A 6,256-nucleotide genomic window follows, 5' to 3' on the forward strand; every position below is an offset into this window, starting at 1 on the left:
CTCAGGACCTGGCAGCTTCAACATTAAAGGACCGCAAGGCTTGGAATATGATATTCCGGAAGGCAAAGGAGCTTGGATTGCAGCCAAGAATCTATTACCCAGCAAAAATGTGCATTTTCTTTCAGGGGAAAAGATGGACATTTAATGACATTGGGGACTTTCAATCTTTCCTGGTGAAAAGACCAGAACTGAATAGAAAATTTGATCTCAAAATACAAGACTCAAGAGAAGTTTAAAAAGGTAAACAGAGGGGGGGGGGGAAAGGTTACCCTATTAGGTTAAACTGTTTATATCCCTACATGGGAAGATAATACTCATAACTCTTAAGAACTGTAAATGTATTTGGGCAGAGAGAAGGACTTTACACAGAGGGTATAACTACAAATTGTCTTTGATGTGATGATACAAAAAAAAAATTTTAAGGGGTTAAAAGGGAGTCTATGGGGAGGAGAGGAAAGGGGAGGTGGAAGGGGATGAATTATATCATATGAAGAGGTGAAAAAAAAAAACTATTACAACAGACGGAAAGAAAGGAGGGGGGAACATTGTTTCAACCCTATTCTCATTAGATTTGATTCAAAGAGGGAATAACATATACGTTCATTGGGATAAAGAAACTTAACTCATTCTTTAGGGAATCAAAAGGGGAAGGGAAAGGGGGGACTGATAGAAGGGAGGACAAAAGCAAGGGAGAAAAGGGTAAAGAAAAGAGAGGGGGGTGATAAAAAGGGAGGGCAGATTGGGGGAGGCAGTGGTAAGAAGTAAAACATCAGTGAGGAGGAATAGGGTGAAAGAAGCGGGGGGGAAGTACAAAGGGGGTAAATAGAATGGAGGGGAATAGACAGTCAGTAATAATAACTGTGAATGTGAATGGGATGAACTCTGCTATAAAATGGAAGCGAATTGCAGAGTGGATTAAAAACCAGAATCCTACAATATGCTGTTTACAAGAAACACATTTGAAGCAGAGAGATACACACAGAGTAAAGGTAAAAGGCTGGAGCAGAATATATTATGCTTCAGCTAAAGTAAAAGAAGCAGGGGTAGCAATCTTATTTCAGACAAAGTGCAGGCAAAAATAGATCTCATTAAAAGAGATAAGGAAGGAAATTACATCTTACTTAAAGGTACTATAGATAATGAAGTAATATCAATATTAAATATGTATGCGCCAAGTGATATAGCATCCAAGTTCTTAAAGGAGAAGTTAAATGAATTACAAGAGGAATTAGACAGTAATACTATACTAGTGGGGGATCTGAATCTCCCCCTCTCAGAATTAGATAAATCTAGCCGAAAAATAAATAAGAAAGAAGTGAAAGAGGTGAATAGATTACTAGAAAAGTTAGACATGATAGATGTCTGGAGAAAATTGAATGGGGATAGAAAGGAATATACCTTTTTCTCAGCAGTACATGGCACATTTTCAAAAATTGACCATGTATTAGGGCACAAAAACATCATAGTCAAATGTAGAAAGGCAGAAATAGTAAATGTGTCCTTCTCAGATCATGATGCAATAAAAATTACATGTAAGAAAAAGCCAGGGAAAAGTAGAATGAAAATCAATTGGAAACTAAATAATTTCATTCTAAAGAATGAATGGGCCAAACAACAAATCATAGAAACAATCAATAACTACATCCAAGAGAATGACAATAATGAGACAACATACCAAAATCTATGGGATGCAGCCAAAGCAGTGCTTAGGGAAAAATTTATAGCTCTAAATGCTTACATGAATAAAAAAGAGAAAGAGGAGATTAATGAATTGGGCATGCAACTTAAAAAGCTAGAAAAAGAACAAATTAGAAATCCCCAATTCGATACTAAATTAGAGATCCTGAAAATCAAAGGAGAAATTAATAAGATTTAAAGCAAAAAAACTATAGAATCAATCAATAAAACTAAGAGCTGGTTTTATGAAAAAACCAATAAAATAGATAAAATATTGGTTAATTTGATTAAAAAAAAGAAAGAAGAAAACCAAATTACCAGTATCAAAAACGAAAAAGGGGATGTTACCACCAATGAAGTGGAAATTAAATCAATAATTAGGAATTATTTTGCCCAACTGTATGCCAATAAATTTGACAATCTAAATGAAATTGATGAGTATTTACAAAAATACAAACTTCCCAGGTTAAGTGAAGAAGAAATAAAATCCTTAAATAAACCCATATTAGAAAAAGAAATTGAACAAGCCATTAATGAACTCCCTAAGAAAAAATCCCCAGGGCCAGATGGGTTTACAGGTAAATTTTACCAAACATTTAAAGAACAATTAATTCCAATATTATACAAATTATTTGGAAAAATAGGTGAAGAAGGAGTTCTACCAAATCATTTTATGACACAAATATGGTGGTAATACCAAAACCAGGCAAAGCAAAAACAGAGAAAAAATTATAGACCACTTTCCCTAATGAATATTGATGCTAAAATCTTAAATAAGATATTAGCAAGGAGATTACAGCAAGTGATCACCAGGATAATACACTATGACCAGGTGGGATTTATACCAGGAATGCAGGGCTGGTTCAACATTAGAAAAACTATTAACATAATCAACCACATCAATAAGAAAACCAACCAAAATCATATGATTATCTCAATAGATGCAGAGAAAGCTTTTGACAAAATACAACACCCATTCCTAATAAAAACACTGGAGAGTTTAGGAATAGGGGGAGCTTTCCTTAAAATAATAAACAGTATCTACCTAAAGCCATCAGCAAGTATTATATGCAATGGAGATAAATTAGGGGCCTTCCCAATAAGATCAGGGGTGAAACAGGGATGTCCATTATCACCCCTATTATTTAATATTGTACTAGAAATGTTAGCTTTAGCAATCAGAGAAGAGAAAGGAATTAAAGGAATTAGAATAGGCAAGGAGGAAACAAAACTATCACTCTTTGCAGATGATATGATGGTATACTTAAAGAATCCTAGAGAATCAACTCAAAAATTACTTGAAACAATTAACAACTTTAGCAAAGTAGCAGGATATAAAATAAATCCACATAAATCATCAGCATTTCTATACATGACCAACAAAGTCCAGCAGCAAGAGATAGAAAGAGAAATTCCACTTAAAGTAACAGTAGATAATATAAAATACTTGGGAGTCTACTTGCCAAGACAAACCCAGGAACTCTATGAACACAACTACCAAACACTCTTCACACAAATCAAATCAGAACTAAATAATTGGAACGGTGCATGGATAGGCAGAGCTAATATGGTAAAAATGACAATACTGCCTAAATTAATTTACTTATTCAGTGCCATACCAATCAGACTACCTAAAAATTATTTTATAGAGCTAGAAAGAATAATAACAAAATTCATCTGGAAAAACAAAAAATCAAGAATATCCAGGGAAATAATGAAAAAAAATTCACAGGAAGGTGGGTTAGCGGTACCAAACCTGGAGCTCTACTATAAAGCGGCAATCAAAACTATCTGGTACTGGCTAAAAAATAGAGTGGTGGATCAATGGAATAGGCTAGGCTCAGGAAATGCAGTAGTAAATGACACTAGTAATGTAGTGTTTGATAAACCCAAAGACTCCAGCTTCTGGGATAGGAACTCAGTATTTGACAAAAACTGCTGGGAAAACTGGAAGATAGTATGGCAGAAATTAGGCATAGACCAATATCTGACACCTTATACTAAAATAAGGTCAAAATGGATACACAATTTAGACATAAGAGGTGATACCATAGGTAAATTAGGAGAGAAAGGAATAGTCTACCTATCAGATCTTTGGAAAGGAAAACAGTTTATGACCAAACAAGAGATAGAGTGTATTATAAGATGCAAAGTGGATGATTTTGATTATATTAAATTTAAAATTTTTTGTACAAACAGAAGCAATGCATCCAAAATTAGAAGGGAGGCAGAAAGCTGGGAAACAATTTTTGAGGCCAGTACTTCTGATAAAGGCCTCATCTCTAAAATATATAGGGAACTAAATCAAATTTATAAGAACCCAAGTCATTCCCCAATTGAGAAATGGTCAAAGTATATGAACAGGCAGTTTTCTGATGAAGAAACCAAAGCTATCTATTCCCATATGAAAAAATGCTCTAAATCTCTAATGATTAGAGAGATGCAAATTAAAACAACTCTGAGGTACCACCTGACACCTATCAGATTGGCTAAAATCACAAAAAAGGAAAATAATAAATGTTGGAGAAGCTGTGGGAAAATTGGAACACTAATCCATTGTTGGTGGAGCTGTGAACTGATCCAACCATTCTGGAGAGCAATTTGGAATTATGCCCAAAGGGCGATAAAGCTGTGCATACCCTTTGACCCAGCAATATCACTTTTGGGTCTTTTTCCCAAAGAGATCATGGAAGGGAGAAAGGGACATGTACAAAAATATTTATAGCTGCTCTTTACGTGGTGGCAAAGAATTGGAAGTTGAGGGGGTGCCCATCAATTGGGGAATGGCTGGACAAGTTGTGGTATATGAATACAATGAAATACTATTGTGCTATAAGAAACGATGAGCAAGAGGAGTTCAGAGAAACCTGGAGGGTCTTGCGTGGGCTGATGATGAGTGAGATGAGCAGAACCAGAAGAACATTGTACACAGTAACATCAACAATGAGTGTTGATCTACTGTGATGGACTATATTCTTCTCACGAATGCAATGGCACAGAAGAGTTCCAGGGAACTCGTGATGGAAGAGGATCTCGAAATCCAGGAAAAAAAAAAAAAAGAACTGCAGAGTATAGATGCTAAATGAACCATACTATTTCTTTTGTTTTTGATGCTGTTGGTTTTTTTTTTCTATTTTGAGGTTTTCCATCATTGCTCTGATTTTTTTCTCTTATAACATGACTAATGCAGAAATAGGATTAATGTTATTATGTGTGTGTGTATATATATATATATATATATATATATATATATATATATTACCTGCTGTCTAGGGGATGGGGGAGGGAGGGAGAAAAATCTGAAATTGTAAAGCTTGTATAAACAAAGGTTGAGAAGTATCATTACATGTAACGGAAAAAAATAAAATACTTTATTAATTTAAAAAAAACTGATGTCAAAATTTGCTTTTACATGTAATTTGGAAAATAAAATTCTAAACAAAAATAAAATAAAATCATCAAGACATTTTAAAAAAAGATACTGGTCTTGGGCATGATAAGTGCTTGATAAAGATTTGCTATGGATAAATGAGATGATTGATTAATAAATTAATAATAATTAATCAGTTAATCAATCAACAAGTATTTGTTGTGTCTAATATGAGCCAGGCACTGTGCTATGCAAAGGGCATATAAATACAAAGAATAACAATCCCTATTTGCAAAGAGCTTATATTACATTACATTCAGATAGTAGAGACATCAAATAATATATATGTGCACATGCATCTATATGTCAGCATAAACATGAAGTAAATAAATGCAAAAATAAACAGAATAGTACAAAAAATAGGTTGTCATGCAGGACTTAAAAGCTAAACAGATGGGTTTATATTTTATCCTAGAAGCAATGGGAAACCATTAGAGCTGGTTGAATATGGAGTTCACATGTTCATATCTGCATTTAAAGAAGACGACTTTGGTATTGATGTTTAAGATGGACCGGAGTCTTGAGGCAAGGAAAACAATTAGGAGGTTGTTGCAATAATCCATGAGACATCACGAGGGCATGCATTTAGGTCGTAGCCATGTGAGTGGAGAAAGGAAGTTGAATATGAGAGAAGCTGTGGGGTTGGAAGCTGAGAAAGGAAATGAGTTCAGTTTTTTTACATGCTGGGCTTGAGATGTCTCTGGGTTAACCAGCTAGAAGTATACAGAAGGTAATTGGTGATGCAGGACTAAAGCTCAAAAGAGAGGTTGGACCTGGGGAGGGGAAGAAAGAGAAGCAGGAAGGGGGGAAAGAGGGAGAGGGAAAGAGGGAAAGGGAAAGAGGGAGAGGGAGAGAAGATTGAGAGAAAGAGGAGATAGAGAAGAGAGGAGAGGAGAGGAGAGGAGAGGAGAGGAGAGGAGAGGAGAGGAGAGGAGAGGAGAGGAGAGGAGAGGAGAGGAGAGGAGAGGAGAGGAGAGGAGAGGAGAGGAGAGGAGAGGAGAGGAGAGGAGAGGAGAGGAGAGGAGAGGGAGAGAGGAAGGAGAAAAGAAGGGAGAAAGAGAGAGGGAGAGGGGCAGCAGACAGAGACAGACAGATAAGGAGGGAGGGAGAAAGAAACAAAAAAGGGGGAAGGAAGGGAGGAAAGGAGGG

The sequence above is a fragment of the Dromiciops gliroides genome, chromosome 2 (genome assembly GCF_019393635.1).
Source record: "Dromiciops gliroides isolate mDroGli1 chromosome 2, mDroGli1.pri, whole genome shotgun sequence".
NCBI lineage: Eukaryota > Metazoa > Chordata > Mammalia > Microbiotheria > Microbiotheriidae > Dromiciops > Dromiciops gliroides.